The sequence below is a fragment of the Lagopus leucura genome, unplaced genomic scaffold (genome assembly GCF_019238085.1).
Source record: "Lagopus leucura isolate 7727_CA_CO unplaced genomic scaffold, USGS_WTPT01 Super-Scaffold_100016, whole genome shotgun sequence".
In the NCBI taxonomy this organism is placed as follows: Eukaryota; Metazoa; Chordata; class Aves; order Galliformes; family Phasianidae; genus Lagopus; species Lagopus leucura.
The window spans coordinates 10,123,782-10,148,545 of NW_024962270.1; the positions used below are offsets into that span (position 1 = coordinate 10,123,782).

The 24,764-nt window shown below is 42.8% G+C and overlaps 1 long non-coding RNA gene across 4 annotated transcripts; it reads left to right on the forward strand.

Moving 5' to 3' along the window:
* Positions 1-3,065: 3,065 nt before the first annotated feature.
* On the forward strand, positions 3,066-21,434 carry LOC122183080. 4 transcript variants are annotated; one of them, XR_006180085.1, is made up of 5 exons: positions 8,757-8,853; positions 9,000-9,129; positions 16,662-16,768; positions 19,445-19,572; positions 21,211-21,434. It is a non-coding gene; the product is annotated as an uncharacterized LOC122183080 (long non-coding RNA). The 4 variants fall into 4 exon arrangements; XR_006180088.1 differs by lacking the exons at positions 8,757-8,853; positions 9,000-9,129 and adding an exon at positions 3,066-3,187; XR_006180087.1 differs by lacking the exons at positions 8,757-8,853; positions 9,000-9,129 and adding an exon at positions 10,275-10,373.
* The last annotated feature ends 3,330 nt before the right edge of the window (positions 21,435-24,764 follow it).

Sequence of the window (24,764 nt, forward strand, 5' to 3'; positions counted from 1 at the left end):
CTTAGCACAGAACCAGTCTCATTCATTCAGCCTGCAATTCGGTTGGTGAGGACAGGAAACGTGTGGGTGAACTTGGGGTATGGAAAAGACAAACCCCAAGGAAATTTCAGCTGGATGCAAGCCTTTAAAATTAGGAATCTCTGTCTGGTTAGCACACACTGGAGATGTTTATCATGTCCGATGACCTGTTTTTCTGAGTGGACAACGTGCCCACGTATAATTAAGATATGGTGAAAGTTTATTGTATAAGTGTGCTGGAATTTTGGTTTGGCTTTGCAATAAAGGGATCACTGAGTCACAGTTGCTTAACAGACCACAGAGGATACAGGTCTCTGCTGCTGAGCTACCATAAATATAAAGAATTCAAATTAATTTATTTCCCAGTCCAGGCAAAAGCGTCCACGCTGTAAATAAGGCTGTGGCTTGATGACACAAAGCCTTTGCTGTGTGATTGGCTCCTAGTTGCACCTTGTTCCTGCAATGCAGCATGCCACTCCTTAGCTGTGCCTGCAGCTCTGTGTGGCTGAAATGGGAACTGGATCAGGATACCAATCCATCAGAAAAACAACCCATGTGAAAATATGTGTAAATATATTTTAAATTTTATAAACATATTTAAAATAGATGCATGTGTTCTTCAAGTTCCTCTATCATCTAGTTTATAATTCAAAGGCTATGGATGGATTCTGTGCTTCCTTACAACTACAGGAACAAGCCAAAGTGTAGCAATGAGGCTAAATGTGAAACAGCCTGGTGAAGAAGGATTTGTTCCTCAAACAATGGTTGAATATTGAGCCTGTAAAGCATAACTGGATTGCTTTACAGGATTGTTGTGCAAGAAGTTAATGTGTTGTGTGTGTTTGAATAGCATCTCATACTGTTTGAGATGTACACATTTTGCATTAAATACAGCTCAACAATTGGGATAGTTATTCTGGTAGCACTCAAATTATAACACAGGTTAACCATACATTGAAGGGAAGGTCAGTGTGATGTCTCTTCCCTGGCACCTTTACAAACCCTGCTGTCTGTTGGTCTCCATTCTCTAGTGCTATTGATTTCAAAACACCGAAGTTCTTCTGTGGAACTCAAGGAGTCTTTTTGCTGTTGTTCATTTGAACTGTAAGTTTTGTTAATTTACTTGTGTACATTTTGGTAACTGAGAAAAGTCCCTGTGATAAAATACAGCAGTCTCAGTTCCAGCCTCTATCTGCTCTGACTGCTGTAATTACCTGCCTGTGATGGCATCATTTGTACAATAACCCGTCACGCTATGTGCAGAAAGACTGTGGGCCACATTCCAGCATTATGCACACATCAGCATTAAAACGCCACTTTCTGATGCACAGAAGTAGATACATCAAATGTACTCACATATTTATGGAGTATTACTATTTTTTTATTTAACACGAAGGTTTGGAAAGCATTACTTGTAAAATCTGATTGTGAAAACAGAAAATGTATAAACAAATGATAGGATAAATAAGAGCAGGAAAACTGAATGGAGAAGCAAGATCACACCATGCAAAGAGTTAGAGGTTAGTTTGACGCCATTAACAATGCATAAACCTCGGTCGACGTGTGTGTTTCTATCATCCTCTTGTGGGAAGGTACAAAGCATAAATGACTGCACGGTAATAATTTGGGAACCAACTTTGATGTTTCATCACAAACAAACCTAAATTCCCAACCCACACACAAGAATGTAAACACACTTTTAAAAAAACATCCCACAAACAAGGAGAGAGAGTCATCCCAGGAATTTGTGATTAAATGGCATGGAATCTCCCTTTTGCAGAAAGCAGACCAATGGAGGTACGCATGCGTGAAGGCATGGTGGATTCAGCTAAAACCAAGGTGCTAAACACATTGCTGGAATTCATCTCCCACATTCTATAGGACTTTCGTTCCTTTTACACTGTTGATCTGCTGCAGATTCCCCTTATGTATACACTGCATCCTGCGTATGCAGGAGATGGCTGGTGTGCCATTGTTCCAACTGTATAAAGGAGAGCAAGCAGTGTGTTAAGAAAGATAGCGTGAGAATTTTGTATGTTAGTAATAACTTATGGCTGCTTTACTTTCCCGTTCTTCCTTGTGGTGTTTTGTTAACAGTGGTTAGTTATTAACTATGCTGGGTTCCTTTATTTGTTGAAGCTGTAAAATGCTTTCACTAGAAGTAAACAGATTGATTCTCTGCTTGTAGAAAAGTGTGTTTGGCAGATACAAAGAGGACATCTGGCTTTCCCTGGGGGGGGGAGTAGCCCATCCTGCTTGCTACAGTGGTGCAGATATGATAACATGACACAAAAGAATTGAGGTACGCGAGGCAAATCGCATTTCACGTTTGTTGCTTTGAATAACATCGATGGCTATTTTGTCATTGTGAAATTATACTGTTGAAATGCTGCAGCTACTTTTAAACCAACAGATTTTTTCTGATCACAATCCTTCTGTTGCAGCATTTTAAACAATGCTTAAAAAAAATAGCACCTATCAAGGAAGTACAGTAACAACAGGTAAAATAGCATTTTATTGGGCTGATTTTCATGTCCTACTGAATTTTCCATTATTATTTGACAGGACTGGATTTGATGTTTTGTAGTGCAGAGCCCTGCTACCTTGGCTCCCTTCCCTTTATTAACTCCTTGTGGAGGGAATGTAGAGGGAAAAGAGGTAAGGTACTCTCAGGTTGCTAGCAGTTATTTTAGTAAAACAAGTGCAGTGCTCAGTTTTACTTCCTAGCCCCTAATTACAGTGCTGTTCTCTTAATTAAAACTGATAACAAATAGTAAGTAGACTCTATACAAGAGTATTATCTGTATAATTGTGTGCCTGGGAGAACCATTCTTCTCAAAAGTTGTATTAGCTAAATAAGGTGTTTCTGAAGAATTTAGAATTTGACTTGTAGCCACTTTTGTTCTGTTAGCCGTTTAAAAACAGATGCTGACTTTCTGCCCTCTGTGTTTATGAACAGCCCTCTTGGACAGTTGGGTCGGGAAAAGGCTGTGTATGTCAAGGGATATTATCCTGTCCACTAACAGGAAACTCTTCCCCTTCAGGTCCCAAGTGAGGCCATGGCAGCATGCTGCAGTCTTCCTGGAGGAGCAGGAGTCACAGGAAGTCTGTAGCACTACTCCTAGTGCACACAAATTCCCTGCCGCCGTGGTTTGGAAGCAGCAGGAAGGTGAGTGTCTGTCCTTGGGAGTATAGAGCATAGTGTGATATTTTTGGAATGTCTTCAAGTCTTGCTCTTTAATTATTTGGAGATAATAGAGCATCTTTATTTCTCCAGAGTAAATGTAAAGAGCCTACAGTTGGAACTTAGGGGATTTTAATCATCATTTGTTTTGAATTCTCTGCTAGTTGGTACACTTTGTATAACCACAGCGCCAGTCTCTTTCCAGTCTTGCAAGGTGAGCTCTCTGTTTCAGCAAGGTTATTGCTAGGACAGACACTATATTCTGCTTGGCCATGCAGCATCTTTTTCTAGAAAGACATCTACATTTGGAAAATTAAACCAGAGAACCCCTTGCCACAGCAATGTATTTTAAGCATCATTCAAGTGTTTTCTAGCCTGGTTTTGATGGTATTTCATCCAGCTATGCAATCTACACCTGGATTCAAAAAATTACTGCATCAAGTCCTGCATGTCAATCTAGCCATCATCAGTGGGACAATGAACTTTGATAGCTGTATAAAGAATGTTAAAGAATAAGAATGAAGGTCCTAAAACCCATAAAAACTGGCTTGTTAAGTTCAGGCTGCTGCAAGGACAACAAATGCCAAAGCAATTGAAGATTTGTGTTGGAGAGATCTCCATAATGATTGCTCTGTTTTTGCCTGATTTGCACCTGTTTCTGGAATGGAATATGAGACTCGGTGTCTGTCTGATAGAATATAACACCATCCAACAGGAGAATGAAGAAGCACCTTAATATCAGGATGTTAGAAATGCAAAATATTTTTCTCCCTGGAGCTTTCAGTTACCAAAATTGCTCCAGAACACCTTTGATATTTACAACAATCAATTTTTAATACCAACAATACGCACCTGAATGGCTTGAAAGGAAAAATGTGGGATGGCTGCAAGTCTCATCAAGATCTAACACAGATCTGGATGCATGCTAGTTAAACATACTTGTTCTTCAAAGCTGTTCCAGCAGTGTGACATATTTCTAGTGAGATTGTTCCATCTATATCAAGAAAAAGATGTGTCCTGGGGAAAAACAAAGTAATTGGTATGTGCTACAGCTGTAGCTCCATTTCTAGAAAAGCAGCTAAGTATAAACATTCCTAACTGAATGGGTGGGAAGCCAAGACTGCCCTGCAGCAAAGATACCCACTAAATAGGATTATCTATTAACAAGATAATCCACAAAAAATCTTTTTTCCACAGCACTTAGAAAGAGATCAGAGAAATAAGCAACATAACTACTTAGAGCACAATTATACCAAGAACTTTACTGAAAATGCTGCCGTGGCATCTGGTTGTGAGTTTTTTCCCTCATTCCTAGACCAAGTTATTCCATATCCAAATACTGAGGTTACATTTTTTTAGCTGAAAGTTAGGAACTCTACAGGCTCTCCCAAGGGACCTGCAACTTTAAATGTTTTCTTCTGTTCCTTGCAAGGCCACAAGAGTCAGTGTGAGAAGGGAAGAGTGTGGTCAGCACACACAAATTCAGGGGTTGCATCCAGGATGCTGGCTTAGAAAGATTACTGCACCCCTGACTATAGAGCTTCCTGTAATCCTTGTACTTGTAGATCAATTTAGATTACTATTTGTAGAGTTTGCCTAAAAGTATTATGATGAAAATAAGCTGAGAAAATAGCATAAATCTTTCCTAGGAATGGTTTAATTTTTAAGATAATTATTTCACAACCTGGATCTTTTACCAGGCTGTTCTTGCTGCCTGTACCCAGAAAATCACAGAATCACAGAATAGATTGTGTTGGAAAGGACCTTAAAGATCATCTGGTTCCAACCCTCTGCTGTGGGCAGGGTTGCCAACTAAATCAGGCACTAGAACAGGTTACCCAGGGTATTAAAGGTATTAAAATACCTTCAATAATTGTTTTAATGAAACCTCAAGAGCTGGCAGGTAAAACTGAACACGAATCCATCATGTATTTATTGAAGTACATATATTGCATCCAGATTAAAACTGCTCTTTTGGCCGTGGTCTATTGTAGCGTTGTGTTGGAAGTCTTGCTTTGAATTCATAATAAATGCAGTAGTCACAGTGTTGGTCTTTCTCAGAGAAGACATATTTAACAAAAAGCTGCTCTGGGAATATTGTGTGGTGTATATCCTAGTGTGTTTTCTGGTGTGAAGGGAGTTGATATTAAATCTATTGTACTATAAAGACCAGAAATCAGCCCTTATTTCTTGTTCTATCCCTCTTATGGTTTTTTTTTTTCAGTAGGTTTAATGGTCAAAGTCATGATTCTGTAGTCTAGAAAACAAAACCACACATGCTGCATCCCTTCCTGAGAAAGGATATTCAAATTATTTATCTGTGTACCAGGGTTTAGTTAGGAAAAATTTCTTCAACTGTGGGACTACAATACATCTTAAAAAATGAAGAGTCAGAAATAACATTTTCAGCTCTGAAGCTTTTGATTTCTCAAGCTACATTCCTTATCTTCCATAAAAGTTTCCTTCTGCTGATAATTTCTCTAGCAACTTTTCCTTCTTTGCTCATAATACTTGATCCTTCTTCATTTCTTTTTACCTGCTCATCAAAAAGCCGTTTGCAGGTATTAATTTGCAGATCTGCTTCCTGGCAGTCGCCCAGGTTACAGTTCACTTACTGATTTAGAAACCAAGACACACAGGAGTTCAGTTGCTATAGCACTACAAAGAACATCTGTGATGGAGGGTTACATGGAACCCAAAGGTCTGCTGCTGTTCTGACGTACATCAACTTGTGCATTTCTTTATCTTTTTGATAATCATGAGAATTTGCCTGGAAGTCACCTTGTTTTCTACCAAAAAAAAGAAAGAAAAAAAGGAAGGCCTTCTGAATCATTTCACTTCTGCTGGGAGAGGAAAGCTCATGTGTGGAATTTTTTGAAGAGTTTGCCAGATATGACTGTGAGCCAAAGGCAGACGTGCTGTGTTTGTCTCTGATACGGCTCAAAGTTGTAGTAGTGGTGGTACAGTGGCAATTAATTTGGTGTGCAGGGTTCAAAACCAGCTAAAAGGTAAGTCTGCATTCAACAATTTGATATTATTAAACATATCATATCATGTTTGGTTTTTTTCAATAGAGGCATACAAGAAGCTGCAGGTAAATTTTGCTTTTGTTCTTATTGTTTCCCAATCCATGCAGAGAAAACATTTATTGTTATGAGCACATACAGGCTGCTAATATTACTAACGCTTGGAATTGTGTTCCCTTAGTTGCAACATTTTAGGCACACAGGTATAGCAAATGTGTTTGTGATAGTTTCATCAGATAGCTGCTTTGGCCTGCTTAGCCTAGAAGACTGAGAATTAAAGAGCAATGTATTTATTTATTTGGGAAGCAGCTGTAAATCTGTGACCTTAGCAACATTTTCAAAGTTTGATTTGTGTTCTCTTTCTTGCTACATTACTCACAGCTCTCCCAGTGAAGGCCTTCAGTGACAGGAAGCTGGTAAGCAACTACAGGCATTCTTTCCTTCACTTCAGTGCTTGGCTTATTGGTGAAGGCTCCCCGTACTGCCCTCCATTACAGCGCACACCCGCACTGAGATGCTCAAAGTAGGAGTACCCTCTGCTGGCATGTTGTTGTATTAGGCTGTCCCATTGCTCTTCCTTCTGGTCGTAACAATGCGCATGCAGTACACTGCTCACTTAGCCTTGTCCCCGTATAGTAATTGTGGAATTCTATTTCAAGAACAGAATTTTAGCTCTACTTGAAGTATGCACAATGAAAAGCTATTTTATTTTGTCATTTCTTCTACTGAAAAAAAAAAAAGTACTTCATGATGTAGGTTCAAAAGTATAGTGATATCATAGTTAGGGTTATGATATCATACTACGTTACAAAAGATGCCTTTCAAAGTAAAGCAGTTCCACGTGGAGAGATGTTAGCAACAGATGTCCCTTTGGAGACATTTTCTTCGTTTAATAATCTTTTCTATTCTGCCTAAATTTTATTTATTTTCACATAGGTCATTGTAAGTCATTTCTGTCCCTGCTTTGTGTTTAGATAGTTGACATAAATATTTTCTCCAACAGCCAACGTTTTAAACACTGATGGACTTGATACCATGCGTGTTACACTGACGGTTTACAGGGATCACAGATCAACAGAGTCTTGAGGAAGAACTTAGCCATAGAAGAGGGATAGGATGAGCATAATTGTACCTTTTCTGCTAGAAAGAAAATAGCAAAGGAGAACTGCTTTTCAGGATGCAGAGATTGGGAAGAAAAAGTTTATTGTGGACCAGGGGTAATATTTGGCTGTTGGCTGCAGGTCCTGTTTACTCATTTTCAGCTGAAGGGAGGCCTTGGGATTGAGCCCTTTTGTGAGAGCAAGTCCTGAACAATGAGAAGTCAGCAGGACTGGGAGAAAGAAGTAGAAATCCCCTGCAGAGCAAGGGGAGAGAAGGAGATGGGGATTGTGCTGGCTGCAGTTTACCCTTCTGGTTCTGACCATTTCCTCTCCTAAGTGTCTTTAGGAAAGAAAAGCCCAGGTTCCCTTCTGCCCCTTATTGTCCTGCTGTGTTAACTCGCCTGCTGTCTAGGCATCTGTGGCTTAGAGGAACCAGCTGTCTTCTCTGGGGCCTCTCACAGATGTTCTGTGGGCTGCTTTATAACTGGGCAGATGTTGTAGGTTCATGGAAACCCACATAAAACCATGACATTTGCTTTTAAGACTTCTTTAGTGAAGATTATGTTAAGCAAAACCCACTAGCTCTGGTTTCCATAGAATGTCAGATCCATCTAGAATAATAAAGCTATCACAGAGTAAGCCAGCAATACAGAAGAGATTCTGAAACATCACTTTGTCAGTACAGAAAATATTGATGCTTTTATTATCTGTGTGCATCTCAGAAGCCTGCAGAAATCTGAACCCAAGGTAAGGCAGTTCTTGATAGGTGCCAGGCCTCTGGGACTCATTCTGAGCTTCACTGCTGCTATCAATTGGTAACAACTGAACTAAGAGCAAAACAACATAAAGTGATTTATTTTCCTGTCCTTGACACCTGGGACCCTTCTTGCACGTGTCATGCTATGAGGCAGCAGTTCTGGAGTTCAGCACCCTCCAGAGGGCCCTGCATCAAGGGGAAATTCAGTTCTGGATGTCTGTGTTACTGCTGGTTAGTAATGGCTATGAATACTGAATGATAGCTTTGCAGCTTGTACTCGTATTCCCAATCCTAGCAATAAAAAGCATTTGAAAATGCTTTGACATCTACTTTTCTGGAGACATTCTCCCAGTAGCTCTAATAGTAAAATACAGCTGTGAAATACTTGACAGTTTACAAATGTGACCCAGCAGTAAGAATTTGCAGTCAGCTGTGTATTTATTGCAGCTAGTCTGTTAAACCAATAGATTTGGATTTTCTTTCTCTCGGAGGGAAGCTATGTTGTTTTGTTTGCTTTGCCTTGCTGCTTGGTTTCGTGTTTGGAGCCAGACCTCAAGCATACCTTGCTCAGCCCTTCTTTTTACAGGAATGATATCGGGACTCAAAATCTTAGGCATTAAAGTTGGAGGTTACTGACTTACTTGGGCTTCTTTTCTAGGGTCTTTGAGTGATTTGTTTTCAAGAGGCGTTATCTGTCTTTAATTGTACTTTGTAAACTGAGTGGTCAGATCCAGCTGAGATCAAAAGGTTCCCATCAGATTAAGGAAGGTAGGTAAACAGCCACTCTGAGACCCTTTTCAAAATTCAGAGACACAGACAAAGCTGTGTCATTAGCAGAGCAGACAGTCGGTGTGATTTCTCTCCTGCAGCCCTAACTATTGTCTCTTTCACACTTGCATGTGGTTATCACACAGAGGCCTTGTACTGCATTATGATGCTAATATCTGGTCCAGCATCCCACTGCCAATTAAGTTGGACAAGACAGGCTACGTGGAGTATGTTCATCTCAAGCACAGAGAACAGAGATGGCAAACGTCTGTTGAGGTATCAGTCCGATAGCTTATTTGTTAACTGCTTGTCTGAAGGGGCTCAAAAAAATGTGATGCATCTTTGACTTGACACTTCCTAAAATCTTCTTTCATCTTCCTCTTCCTCCGCCCCCTCAAAAGACAGCTCTCACATCAAAGTGCTCTGACTGCAAACATTTGCAAACCTACAATACAATTCCATGATTTTTACATCTCTGAAAATCTTATCCGGATCACCAGAGCTTTTCTTAAGCATACACAGCCCTCCTTAAAGCAAACGGGCACTGCGGATGTGCAGCAAGCTCAGAGATTGTGATCAGCCCGCACGCTTCTGTTCCTGCTCACAGTGTGGTGCCAACAGTGCTGTCATTTTCCATCATCCATTTCCAGCTATCAGAAGGCAGCCACAACATGCTTCCAACTTTTTAAAGACATCTCTGTGCTACCCACTGAACAGCTTGTTTGATTGAGCACGTGGTAGCTGACGTAAGTAGGACCGCAGTGTGTGCTGTGTGTGCATCACGCGGTCACCCCCATGTTAACCAAGTGTTGGGCTCAGGCTGAGACAGCAAGCGTGTGTGCGTCTGGGAGATGGTGGGGAGGAATATTCATGCCACTGGAAGTCTCTTGCTGTTACTTAACAACTGCATTAACCTCATGTCACAAGTCATGACCCACTGCTGACCCTAGCAAGCAGAGTGCCTGGCTCTGAAGTACAAAACATGAAAGTGGGAAAAGTAAGTAGCAGAGGAGGAGAAAAGATCAGCTCTTGGTGGAAGAGGCTTGCGAGGCCATTCGGACAGGACTGACACAATAGGAGCGCAGGGCAGTGCACAGGCCATCTCCTCCCCACTGCTTGCTCACAGCCAAGTTATTTTCATGGTGAGCTTTTCAGAGCCAGCTGCAGACTGACACAGCCCTTGGGCTGCAGGGTTGCTTGCAGTGTAAGGCACCAAAGGAATCCACACACACACAGCCTTTAGATCTCTCCATCCTTTCTCTTTACTTTGCAGGAGAGCTCTGTTTGCGCAGGTGCCTGCATTCAGAGATGGGCCTGCAAGCTCAAAAGCAATCCCACCTGCACCTCCACAGCTGGGAGAAGGGAATACTTCACCAACCAAAGGTGCTTTCTCCTTTGCTTTTTGCTGCACTGATGAGATTTAGAAGCCCCACTATGCAGTGTTTGATAGCAGGAAACGGCTAAAGAGACCCTGGAGCTAAGCAGAAAGGAAGGAGCTGGGATCCCATTGTGCAGCAGAGGTAGGGCAGGAGGGCAAAAGGATTGTGGACACAATGCTGGGTGACCTATCACGAGGAGCTGAGGGCTGTGCAGGATGCCAGTGGTACGCTGAACAATTTCTCTCCGTGAAGGAATTACCCGGCAGGTTTTGCTGGGCGCGGTTTGCTCGGCAGGCATGCACTGCTGGAGGAACAGCTGGGGCCAGTGCTCAACGTCAGCACAGGGCGTTTCCAAAAGGAGCCTTTCTAAAACAACCTGCTTTGAAAGCAAGCAGAGATTGGCTTATGTTCCAAAGCTTGAGGTTCACAAAAATTGGTGTTTCTCTTTGATTTAGTGGTAAGTAAATATAGGTTTGGACATCCTCAAGCTTTTAAGTATCGTGAGTCAGGCACCTAGCAATGAGGTGTTTAATACAATTCTCACTAACCTAAAAATAAGCACGAGGTTATTTTTGCTCTCTCCTTGTGTTTACATCCTTTATGGTTACCATTTCCAGCATTTTCTCTGCAGCCACGTAAACCAGAATGCTGGGACATACTGTGTGTGCACAGAGCCATTCGGAGAGCAGCCCCTAGAGACTGCAGCAACCTTTTGACAGCTGGCGTGGGGCTCTGGCACAGGGACCTGCACCAGGCCAGGAAGCTCCCAGATGTGTACCCTCAGATGTTCTCAAAGGGGCTGTATCTTCTGTTTGATCTGCAGCGGCTGGCGGCAGACAGGGCTTCCCGTTTGACAAGGGCCAGGCCAGCCAGCTGTGTAGCAATCCCTCCCACTTCCCTCTGCGGAACCTGTGTGTGGCTCAAGGCTGCTGGCCCGGCTCTGTTTACACGTCTCCAAATTCAAGGAGGAAAAGTGAATATCAAACAGACCTACGCTCTTTTGATGTGGCTGAAGGATGCTATCGGGTCTGGGGGGTGTTGTGCCTTTGAGGCTCGTTTGTCTTTCCCCGGCCCTTCTGTGCAGGCCTGTAACCAGCCATTCGGGTCTTCAAAGCTTCCCCAACACCAACAGAGCAGCTTCTTCAGATCTGGCACCACGGCAAGGGATCGGGTGCTCTGTGTGGAACCACTTTTCTGTGTGGTTTTCCGACACAGAGTTTTTGTTGTTTTTTGAAATACGTAATTTCACTAAAACTAGTTACTATCCAACAGGAAGAAAATAAGGGATTTGTTTTGTTTCACGAGTTGGTCCCTCTGTGGAGAGCTTTCCTCTGTTCAACCTGCTGCAATGAGTGCTGTTTTGAGAGTTTCCATCATGCTTACCTGTTAGTAAGCGATGGTCTTAACATACATCCCACTCCTCTCAGATTTAACGCTTCGATGAACCAAAAGCAGGCTATGGAGATGGCTGCCATCGCAAATTGTTGTCAGCGTCTGCCCTCTGCGGGTAAATGGTTGAAATTACTACTGGAATGCATCGAGCTGCGCTGAGAAGATGCTGTTGGAAGCACCTGGGATTTGTTGTGTTTCGCTTTAGGGCCATCTCACGTTACCAAATGCTTTTTAAGGTGAAAAATCTTTCCCTTTTTAAGTGAAAGAAATACGAATTAAAAAATAGTAAGGAGAATCAAATTTTGAAACACCAAATTCTTGAAGTAGTTACAGTTTTGAATACTGATATTAGGAGAAACAACCATAAATATTTTCAATTCATTAATGAGAGCTTTGTTGTATCCTAGACCTCATTCATTGAGTCTGTTCATAGCTTTTCTAACAATTGGACTAAAAGCAGCTCAGACATTTACCATAAAGTAGTCTTCTTGTTATCTTGCTGGTCCTGATTTGTTTAAAACACACTTTGGATTAGCAGAAACCATCTTTAGATTAAGATGTGGCAACTCAAAATGACCATCTGAAAGCTGTTTTCAGCACAAATGATTCATTTATCCAATAAGTTGTCATGCCTCATCAAGACCCCCTTCTTTGGAGATTGCGTGTGAGTATGCTTCCTTCATAGAAGGGGAATGACCTTCCTTAATAAAATGTTCTCCTAATGAAACCTCTTGCATTTAGCTCTGTAGAGCACTAGCTCTAGGGCTGCACGTATGGCCTAGAATATAACCCACAATAATAGGTCTCCGGCTTCTGGACCTTTCTTCTTTGCTTGGCAGAAGCCTTGTACACCTCTGTGAAACAACAGAAGGAAAAGCATCTTTCTCTCCTCTGCTAAAAGCAGTTTCCATATCTCTCTCCTCGTGTGGTAAGAGTTTCCTCCCTTGTTAACAATCTGTGTTGTCTACACCACTCAGATGATTTTCTTATCAACTTAATAGAGGTTTGAAGACCTGCTAATTGCATAGGGTGTCTCTAAGAGACACAATCTGTGGGATTCAGATATTGAGGTGGTCAGAAATATTAACAAACTCTTTATATTTCTGTAGGCCCTGTTCTTAGATCTTGGTGGGATGCAAGGTTGGAAGCAGCCTGAGGTGACCTGGCCAACCTTCTCTGCTTGCAAGGGCTGCTCTATATTGAGTCCTTCAAGAAAAAATATGTTTTGCAGGCTGCTAGATTTTGTTCTTGCCTGCTGGTAAAGAGTGGGCAGAGATTAGAGAGTAAAATCTTTAATTTGATGCCTTTTAAGGGTGCAAAAATGTTGTGTGATTTTTTTTTCCCCTTGTAAGTATTGTTTTATGCCAAAATATTCTCCTTCCCTATCTCCTGTAATTTGTCATAAAATTGTTATCCTAGTCTCAGGGACATGGTGATAATTTCCATGACAACACAGAAAGATTCCAGAAACAAAGATTTCTGACTAACTATATGAAGGTTGTCAAAAAGCACAACTGCTAGAATTCTGCCTCCCCACTGTAAATAACAGAGAAAAGGGAAGGTTGCATGATCTCCTTGTGTGAAACGGAAATTTGCTTAGCACCAGTCTTAGGATATGGGAGCCTATAATGAGCTCCAGCCTTATTTTAGGAAAGGGACATCAACACTGATTTCCTTGATGTTGGATTTTTTATATTGGGTGAACAAGCATTTTTCCTAGTAAGAGCGTAACACCCTTAATTACTGCAGATCCATTAAACCTAACTGTGTGCCATCATCTTAGATTGGGTCTGATTCTGCATACAGAACACAGAATGGATATCCACAGAATTGAGGCATTATAAAAAGATGGCCATAAATCCTGGAAACTTCTCTGTCCCACCAGTTTGACCCAGATGTAAGGCCTGCAGCTCTGATCTCTCCAGTAAGATCTGAGTCCTAATACATCACATTCGGAAAGGCTCCAAAGGAACAGACTCTGATCCCAAGCTGATGTACCTCTGACAATGTACCTGATGTCAAATGGGGTTTTCCCTGGTATTTGTAGTTGTGTTCTGGTACTTAAACCATCATTCTCAGTTAGATCAGCACCAGTGTAGTGCTGGGTGCACTCTGAGACAGGAATTGAGACAATCCTTGGCTCCAGCAATTTAGGGCAGAGTAAGTCACTGTGCCTTGCCCAGGGCTGCTGCCAGTCAGCTGCATGTGGAGCAGCTGTTTTTTCCACTGTAGCCCCAGCACTGGTAAAGGAGCTAACTTCTTAATACGTTTGCGGATGGATTTAGAAAGGTTAACACACTGAAAGTGATCTTTATTGTTCTCCATGCCCTGCACCTTCATGCTGCAGTGACTAACGCTTTCCAATTCACACTCAGAGCTTTCCAGGGGAAAAGGAAGTGGTTGGCTCTCCGGAATGCACTGCTCATGCATTGCAGCTCCTCTTTGTACATCAAAGAGCCGCACACATTAACCTGCCCCGCGTTGCCCCTCAGCTGCTCCACCTTGCTGCTGGCTTCAGTAACACACCATTTGCATGGAAAATGTTGCAAAGCGGTTGTTGATTTTTTGCTTTAATTAATTGCAGAGCTGGGTACTGCTCTGTGTAAACAAGCTGATGGTGTTTTGTTTGCTAACAGATAAAAAGAATTGGGACTGTTTATATTTAGCGGTTCTTGTTTCTTGTGGGTGGCTTATGGCCTAATGGCCATGGAGACATTTGGCTGCTGTTGTGTGCTCTAAAGCATCAGGATTTCAGAAAAAACTATCGTCTCTGTCGTCACAGAGTGAAGCATTTGGCTCAGCACTGAGCGCTTTGTTTCTCTTCTGTTGTATTAATAAAACTTGAAGGAATGAATGAAAACAGATTAATTGTATATTGGCATCCAGCAGCTCTGGTTCGCTGTTTTCTAAAACTTTCCATTATCAATAAAAGACTGAAAAATGCCACTATACTGGATTGATGAAATGTAACATTTTGCCTTCCTGTACAGAGAAGTAAATGATTATGAGAGGCACAAAAGATGGGCTTTTCCATGTTGGTGCTTTCTGTGTCAAACCTGGCACCCTGAGAAGGTCTGGAAACCACACATCTTTGGGACCAGCAGCATCCAGGGGAACTGATCTGTGCACAGCAAAGCAGAAGGACAGCACTCAGGTCTGGGGCTTGAGGGGAGAAATACTGGGAAATGCATATTTCCCTTGCAGCTTTTCAGTATGTGTAAATTTGTGTTGTTAGCTTCTCCTGGCTGTGCCCCTCTCACACGGGGAAGGTGTCTGCCATTCCCAGCTCCTGCTTCAGGAGCTGATCCCAGGGGCACTCTTTCTGCAGTTCTTTTCCAAAGAACTGAACTTTCCCCTCCCCAGGCACTTTGATGCATTTGTCCTCGTGAATCTTGTCTGAAGGATCATTCTCTCTTGTACCCTGAGTGCGAGCACTGGCTTCACAGCTAGTTGACCTCTGGCAAACCATTTCAGAATTTTCACTTCCTATTAAAGTAATATTTGGACTGAAAAAAACCCTATCTTTTCAGCCACCTGGCAGGGCCAGCTCCCTGTCTTATTCTGATTTTGTTCACATTTATCCAGTAGTCCCTAAAGTGACAGCAGTGGTATGTGCAGGTACCTGATCTGGCTAGAACAGTAACCCGCGTCCCGTCCCCACCTCAGGCTGTGATCCCAATTTGTTGGCCCTTCAAGCATGCATCTGTGCTGTTGGAGAGAAGAGTTTAAGCTCAAGCGAGGATGCAGGAGCTCAAGTTGTAACCGCTCATCAGCTGCTAATCCAGCTTTTCTGTACAGCGAATAAAATCCTGGTGTGTATCTTGAGTGTTTGTTGCTAGCTTGAAAAAGAGCAGTCACACTCAGCTCTGCTGTAAAGACAAGGGTCTGAGTTCTGGCAATTCCTGCAGCTGAGATAACAAGTAGTGCCATTCGTTCACCCCTGAAGATGCTGTGTGCTATGTGGCTAGACAAGTTTTAATGATATTGCTGTCACGAGGACAAAAAGCAATCCATCTTTTCTTAGGGTGGACTTTTACACTGGATCAGCTTCTGGGATTTGCAGGGATCTGGAGGACATTGGCTCAGCCTCGTGGCTCCTTTTCATTCCATAATAGCCTGTGGTATTTTAGTGATCAGGAGCTACATAAGCCTTGTCGTTCCAGGCCAAAAATATATTTGCAAGAAGGGACTCCTGCCAGAACTTTGGTTTGCTTAAGTCACAGACTTTGGCCTCAAAGTGCTGTGGAATGCTGAGAGCTCTAAGTACAGGGGGAAAAACATGTTTGCAGAAATAGGAGTCGGAGTTCTTGTTTGGTTATATCAGTGGGGACAGAATGGTATAAAGAAAAAAAATTCAAGAACAGTCTCTATTTAGCTCTAATTAAAGGAAAATCCCAGAATTTGCCAAATTAAGTAGCTAACATATTCGCTCTCAGCCTATTACAGCCATGAATAAAGTATTCTGTTTAGAAGCTAATCTTTTTCCTGCAGTCACCTGAAATGATTGTGCATTCTACATATTAGTTTACTCTTGAAGGTTTTGGATGAGTAAAATGCTACACATGCTCAAATCAATAACTTGAATGATGCTGTGCCCCCGTGATGGCTTTCTGCTGGATAGAGTTTGCCCCTCGGTGTCTGGTCCCAACTTTGAGTCTCCAGGGAAATCTGCAGCCGTGGGGTGATTTGAAAAAGACAAATGGTGTGTCCAAAGTGTGGCTGTTCCCCTCCTCAAGCACTGGTGCTGGCACTGTCGTGAGTCACCGGTGGCTTGGCGGCACTGTGCCAGTGTAAGACAGTAGGGTCTGTGAGTATCGTGTCTGGAACCACACATTGCTATGAGTGGGGTGTGTCCCTTGTGCTTGTACTGAAGAGGCAAAGGTCAGCCTTAAGATGCATAGGTTGTTGTGACCACAAAATAGCACTACTCCAGTTTTGTGTAAGAAATTCTGATTTACATTTCTGTTGAAAACTCAGTCCAAAGTTCATAAACCCTTCATTAAAGAATTAACAAAGCATCTCCTCATGTCTCTGCAGTGAAAGTTCCTGCTATGCACAGCGAAGACTGTTGCAAGAAGGTCTCCCTCCTAACATGAAGGAGAGTTCACTGCCTCACACTATGCATTTGCCAGATATTTGCCACAGTAGGTATTTGTTCCAAATCTACTTATAGAACCTTTTATACACATTAATATGTATTACTTAAGATGGATATTTATGATCTTTCTATGTAAGGAAAAAATAGGTTCTTCTCCAAGGTGTAACTCACCTCGCTCTGGTAGATGTTTTCAGCTGTGTCGGATGAGATGGAGTGAGCCCTTCTCATTTCTCCTCGCTGTGGAGTTCTGCTGGAAAACTGCCCCTCGGGTCTGAATGCCTACTCTGGAGACATCCAAAGCCAATGAGATTAATCTAGGCTGTGTACTTTTCAGGGGCACCAACGGTCTGTATGTTCAGCTCTTTACCTCTTTGCACATGCAGAGCATTCTCACAGCAGATTTTCTTTAATGCAAGTAATGTAAATCAACTGTTAAAAATAATTTAGGGAACTTTCACTATTTATGCATGGCTGTAGTGCCACCCAGAAATAACTTAGAAAAAGACAAAGGAGGCAGTTTAAAGCTTGGGACAAATCCAAGGAATTCAGTAAGAAAATCTCACGTGGGATTCCTGACTCTAATTACATCGCTTGTGTTTTTGCTGTGATTTATGGTGCTCTCTACAGGGGTTAATCATCTTGATGCGTTCCATCATACTGATAGAATACGCATTAAAACCTCTCCAGACTTCAGACTATATGCAGTTTCTCCTTTCCTGCTTCTCCCTTTCTTTCTGTGTTGTTTCAGCATTAGAAAGTCCAGTGCTAACTCTGAGCTGAGGATTGAGACTTTTCATGGCGCGGTCACTTCTTGCCTTCCTCTGGCTTGTGAAATGCTTAGTGTGAGATCAATCCTCCACAGATTTGGTGGATATATTTTATCAAAGTCTTCATTTTAAGGTGAGGAAGCAAAGGTTTTTGAATGAAATATCTCTCTGAAACTTTTCAGTGTCAGGTTCTAAAACTAGGCTTCTATTAAATAGCGTTGGTTTCCCTTGCTGTCTGCAGTGGGACTGTTTTATTGGAAGTGGTACTTGCTTCTTTTCTCCAGCTGATGAGTGGTACCCCAGGTGGTATTGCAGATGGAACAGGTCACCTTCTCAGGCTTTCAGAGAGCAGTTAGCTGTTGGGTGCCAGGGACTACAGAATAAGGGCAACTCCCATCTTGTAGGATGACAGAAATGTTAATGTGGAAGTCTGGGAGTCGTCCAAGAATGTTCCATACTGTACAATCCTGGCTGGCTTAGCCTAAGGCATGAAAAGTCATAGGGTCCCGGGTCCCCTACACAAGGTACTCCAAAGTGGATTGCTCAGCTCAGAACGGAAGAGTGAAATGGTGAGTGGTTTGCAAATAAGTCAGGCCAGGCAGAGCCCAGGTTTCTGCATTCAGCTGTACAAAAACACTGCAGAGAATCTTGATGAGGGAGAGCCAGAATGTAAGAGAAAATCACTTGTGTGTTTGGTAGCAAGCAAGCTCATGCTGTCTGCAAGCAGGAATATCTTTGACCGGTTACCAGTAGGTGTCATTGCAGGTTTGTGGACAGTGGGAGTTCTCTGGTGGCATGCACTTGTGGCCATGTCCACACTTCTTGGTCAGGCATGCACTGAAGGAAACCCCTTTGTCATTCCAACGTTACATTACAGCTGTAGGATAGTGCAAAAGAAAACATTTTGCTCCTCATTTATCATTTTGAGTTGAAATGTTTTCTTTTTGGGATCAGTCACTCTTATTATATACACTCTTATTCTCAGTTATTATATATACTCTTATTATACACTCTTATTATACAACCATTTCTTTCAAACCATTATGGCCAACTCCCCACTTCTGTGTATTGGAATCAATCTGCTCTGGGTGGAGGAGTTCAATATAACTGAAGAATGGTGTGGGGGTGAATTCTGTTCAGGTCTTCAACGTGAAAGATTAGGATATGCCCTTTTTGCACTTAATTTAGGACTTACTCCTTCCAAGCTGTTGTCCTAGCTGACTACAAAGCTTTCTTCTCTCCTGTCTTGCACCACAAATTGTTGCTTTGTCTTGTGGTATTGTAGTGGAAAGTGCTGATAAACTGTGGTAGTGCTATTTGTACTCTATTGCAAAAATATGGAGAGGAATGGCCAAGGTTTTAATTTTGCCTGTAGAATGTAGAATGCACACATTTTACTATATTCTGTGACCAATGGAGAAGTTGTCTGGCATGTGGCTCTGGATGTTCCACCTCAATGGAAGGGACCTCCTCAGGCACAAGGCCCAACTACTGCAGAACAGTCCTGTACAGTTCCTCTGGGTCAAAGCTCATCTTAAATCTAGTTCAGGTTCTTGTCCCTTGCTTGAAGGCTCTTCCAGAACTTCCCTGCTCCCATGGCTAGAAATCAGCTGCTAATTCTGGGCTGCAACTGCTAATTCTTGGTCACTTTCTGCACTGGCTCCTGCTAAATGCTGCTCTTCAGCTGAGGAATTTTTCTTTATCACTCTGACAGGTGCATAGCTAGTATTTTTGTCCAGTTTTGGGGTGCTTTCTGCGTGCCCAAGTATGAACCTTTATGAAGGTCATCTGTACAATGAAAATGCAATTTTCCTAAGATTCTACAGTTACCATCGGTTGAATAAATCTCAAATTTCAAAGAAGTCCAGAGGCATTTGGCTGGCTGTAGATGTGATCTTGAAAAGGAACCTTTTTGTCATTGTGAGGATGGATCAATTTTCTGACTCTGTTCCCAGGTAACCACAGAAATGTTTGTGTCAGCACAATGGAGGGAAGCGCACAAACAAGACGAGGAAGGCTCCAGGGGTACAGGAACTCTGTCTGCAACCGTGCCACCAATATCCAACCACATCTGAGCCAATAGGTCTGTATGCAATGTGCAATGCAATGTGGACATAAAAACACATCCAGATCTTTGGATCTGGGATAAAGCATGGCTTCAGCCTGCTCTCATACAACAGGCCTTGCTGTGCTCAGTAATCCCTCTGCCTGCACCTGTTCTATAAGATACATGAGCCATCAGAGCTGTGAGCAGCGCTCAGGGAAAGGTCTCAGGCAGCCCATGTACAGCAACACTCATGCTCTCTGCCTTTGCAGTAATTATTTTATCTAGCATCCTCAGGTCACACTTTTTGTTTCAGAGCTGCAACGCACTGATATTCGTACTTACTACAGTAACACCTTTCTGTGTTGCTTCTGAGCAGTGAGAGGAGAAATAATTCTTCTCAGTCCCTAGGTGCTGCTCTTCATCCTATAACTGACTGTATTTCAGTTCCCCAGAGGAACACCATTCTTTTTGTAGGGCACCCTGATCCTCCTGTGCATTGATAGTGTTAGCCAGCTGCACATCACCAGCAAGTAAAACTTGCTCTGATGGTTTGTGCCAGGGTCAGTCATGAAAAGATTTAACAACATTTGTTTCATGTTTGATTCTTCAGAAATCTGAGTATTTGGACAGGTCTGCGCAATGCTTTTCAGTCCATTCTGTTACTGTTTCTATTTTAAACAGTCTTCTCTACAGTGAAATCCTGATACCACGCATTGTTTTCTGCAGTTTAGCTCCTGGTTCCCCAGCTAGAATTTCTCCAGATTCTGTGCTGGTGTCCATATAACCTTGATCAATTGTATGTATATCCATGGACAACCGGTGAGCAGCCGTACTCCTTCATTGGAGCCCCAGATATGTATCTGGATGCCTGAGTGGTGACACCTCAAGTGCATAGTTTGGCACCTCAGTAGTGGAAAACCGTGGCCCTACACTCTGGTCTAAAGCATAACCCTCCACACACAGCCTTTCTGTCACTCAAAAATTATACAAGGTACCATATAAAACCCAGCTGCCAGTGGCTGCCTCCATTGAGTACATATTGAGTGCATAGAGAAAATGCAAAAGAAATAAGCCAAAAATAAACAACTGAGAGTAACAATTGGTGACATAATATACTAACAGGCATAAGTGAAGTAACTTGTTATGGTTCCTTTAAGAGCTCATCCAGCCTAGAAAATTCCTGAACCTCTGGGGCTTTAGACTGCTGTCAGCTATAAAAAACTGGTTGCAGGTTGTCATGCACCTGCTAAGGATTTTCAGGTCAAAATGTAATGAAGGCAATGTGGTTCTGTGGGCCAATGAACCATCAGTTATCTGGGAACACAGGTATAGCATGAGGAAATGTTCAGGGGACTTTTTCATTTTTCTCTTAGCACTGAGATTAGTACGAGAAGCTAGAATCTAAGGCAAAGCATGCAACAGGGCAAAACAGGATACAAACTGATCTGTTGCAACCATGCACGCAGAAATGCTGATGTTAAAGGCATGGTGTTGCAGTGTCAAGTCTCCTTTTTTGCTCCATGTTTGCTTCACATATGTGGTGGTTTTGATATGTTGGTTCAAATTTTATGTTTCTCTGTGTTTTAATCCTTATGCTTCATGAAACTCATATAATGGATGTAGGCCAAAACATCTCCATATAGCTCATGTTAGTTCCTGCTCCCTACTTTACAGATACTGACGAAGTATTTATTGGTGTGTCTGGACTCAGCAGAGCGTTGGAAGGTAAACTGATAGTGAGAAGAAGGATCTTGGTGCATATATCCCTGCCATTGTCATTAGAAACAACATGGAGCGGGAAATGCACTGAAGAAGGAATGTAACCATGAAGCTGAATTTAAATACCGTGACCTACATTTTCCATGACTGGTTTCCTCAGTATCTCCTTAAATGCTTTCGTGCCCTGTTAAATAAGTAGATGAGAGTCCTGTTTATTTTTATGCGCTCGCTCTCTCCTAGACCTGGATTCCCAGCAGGATGTCCCATGGGCTGAGGGGGCTCTGCTGAGCTGGGATGTTTATGGAAGGCCGTGTCTGCCACGTCCCAACCCACAGCACACCGAATGCCCAGCAGCTGTAAAGGCTGTTCATACCGTAAGGCATTTATTAAGCACTGTTTGAACGTTCAAGGCAGGGAGATGACATTACTGATGAATTTAGGCTTTCTTTTTGCTCACTGAATACTTGTGGTAAGGTTATTTACTTCTTTTTGGTGCTATTCAGAAGCAGTGGGGAGGTAATTCTTTTGCTGCGTGCTTCTCCAATGATGTTGAGCAGTGCTGTGTGATTGTATGGGTTGTGCTTTGTTAATTATTACCACTTAGGAAAAAAAAGCACATCACATTGTTTCTGCACCGAGTGGGTGAGCACACAAGCACTTCCAGAACAAATACCCAGCTGCTGAACTCTGAGGGCATGTCCGTATCACACAATAGAGTGGGGCAGCGCATCCTCGGTTAATGCTGAACAGACCAGCCCTAAAACTGGAAGCAACAGGGCTGTGCTAGCACAAGGCAACATTTTTGCAACTAAGAAGGGATTGTTAGTTGGAATGTAACTTTGTGCTAACAGCTATGCTGCATTCAGGTCTGGGCCTGGTGGTTGTGAGGGCAATTCCTAGCTGTCTGGGTGTACCAGGCTGGCTTCTCGACTGTGCTAGAAGGTAATGGTAGATCTATACATAGAAGCATCGAATCATAGAATCATTTGATTTGAAAGGGACTTTTAAGGCCATCTGGTCCAACCCCCTACAGTGAGCAGGGACACCTACAGCTCCATCAGGTGCTCAGAGCCTCGTCCAGCCTGACCTTAAGTGTCTCCAGGGATGGGGTACCACCACCTCTCTGGGCAACCTGTACCAGTGCCTCACTATCTTTATTGTAAAAAAATATCTTTCTTATATCCAGTCTAAATCTCATAGTGCAGAGCAGAGGGGCAGGATCCCCTCCCTCACCCTGCTGGCCACGCTTCTGTTGATGTAGCCCAGGATACAGTTGGCTTTCTGGGCTGTGAGGGCACATTGCTGGCTTGTGGCTCACATAATCTATTTGTTGCTGTAATATTGTAATGTTTTATGCAAGGAGTCCTCTACCCCACCAGACTGCCACATCGAAGTCCGATGCTGCTCAGCAGGGTAATTGATACCCCAGCAACATCAATCCCTGTCACCAGGAGCTGTTGTGTGAGGAAAAATCTCACCAGGCTATTCCTGGAAATGGAATACAAACTATGCCCAAGGAGTTTAAAGCGAATCAGAGGGATGCTAAACATTCAGAGCTTTTTTTCAGTGTTTATCCAACTCTCAAAAATTCTTCCATGGGGTTTAATGGAGACAACCAGTAGGCACAAAGACTACCTCTGCAAACTCTCCCTGTGGTTGCAGTGGTAACCTGGGCTTTGGCTGCAGATGTGAGACTGCCTTTCTAGCCTTGGAAACATTTTTTTGCTTTGGGTGATTTTTAGGCTGGATTGGATCCTCAGCTCATAAAAACCAACAGCCTGATTTCTGTTGTTCTGCAGGACTCCATGGTGCTATGGCAATTTACACCACTAGAAAATGTGGCTGAGGCACGTAAAAAAAAAAATCCCAGCTGCTTGATGTGGAGCCTGCATAGAGCATTTGCAACAGGAAACCCTGTGTCAAAACAGTTGTGTTCCAGCATGATCCCTTGGAGAGTATTCACAAGGTGAAAAGGAGGCAGGCTGCCAAACCTGACCTTGTTCTCATTCAGCTCCCTGTGAGACATCAATCTGGGTTTCTCCTTCTGGGGTTCTCTTTCCTTAGGAGCAGCTGTTCATTCCTAGGTTTACCCAGAAGCTGCAGAGGTCTTCTAGCTTTTATTTATGATTAGAGAGCAAAGTTTAATCCCCACTTCCTGCTCTATTAATAACAAACTCTAATAACAGCTCTTCTCCACACAAGATAATATTTTAAACAGCATGACACCTTGCTTACGCATAGGGGTTTTAATCAATAGGTCTCAAAACACCCTACAAAGGAAAGAAATACTTTTTAGTTGCATAGGAACCAGTGCGTAAGGGTGGGACAAGCTGAACAACACTCAGCAGTGTTCTTGGCCCCTTAGGTTGCAGCACATCTTGCATCAGCAGGAAAACTGCCCAGGAGACAGGGAGTGTCGGGTGTGGGGCTGGAGGAACGCACAGCATCCCATCAAGGAGACCCCAAAGTAAATGCTGGGTTTATAAAACAAGTCTTTTGGATCTTTGAGTTCAGTTTGAAGACTGAATTGGATGCTGGAAAGTGATGGGGCTGATGTAGGGAATCTTCAGGTGGCTCATTTTAGAAATAAAATGTTCAAGGCTGTGGGCTTCATTTGGACCTTTTCCTAGATCATAAATGCATTGTTTTAATGTAGAACACTTCAGAAGACCTAATGCTTGAGCTAAAATCATTGGAGGAGCCTAAAATCTTTATCCTGAAAGCACTACAACCCACATGTGCCCAACATCAATAGGGTGGACACCTCTATTACCTGACTGGTACCCATCAGAAATGCACGCTTACCACTTCTCTGGCTGTATCATTCAGTCAAAATCTAATGTCAGTAGTTCTGTTATTGAAATGTTTCTAAATCCTGCTGACAAACTGGCCTGAGGATTTCCTGCCATGAAAGGAGTTTGTTTTTCTCTTGCAGCTTAGGGGTGAGCGGTGTTGAGCAAGAGGACTTGTCAGATGATTCCCTTCAGACATTTGCTATCGTTTGGTGGGAAGATGGACAATTGAATATTCTCAGAAGCACGCAGACCTCCTGAGTCTCTTTGTGCTTCAGCCATCGTTTGCATGGGGGGCAGCTCCCATTTTTGTTGTGCAGAAGGATGGTGCTGGGTGTAACCTGTAGGGTTTGCTGCGGCTGTGCGAGGATAGGTGTGGGAGCCAGGAGCTGCAGGGGGGACCAGGCAGGAGGTGGCTGTGATGTGTCACAGCAGCTCCAAAACCCATGCAGTGTCCCCACAACACCACCCCACATGTGGTGGTCCCACTCAGACGTAAGAGAAGCAAGAAATGGGACAGGCTGGAGGTAACCCAGGGAGAGCAGGGAGGTCACGACTGCTGTGTTTGGCTTAAGGGGAAGAGGGCAGAAAGGTGATTGCTTAAGTGTTTGTGTAATTGTTTTCCTTTCCTTTCCTTTCCTTTCCTTTCCTTTCCTTTCCTTTCCTTTCCTTTCCTTTCCTTTCCTTTCCTTTCCTTTCCTTTCCTTTCCTTTCCTT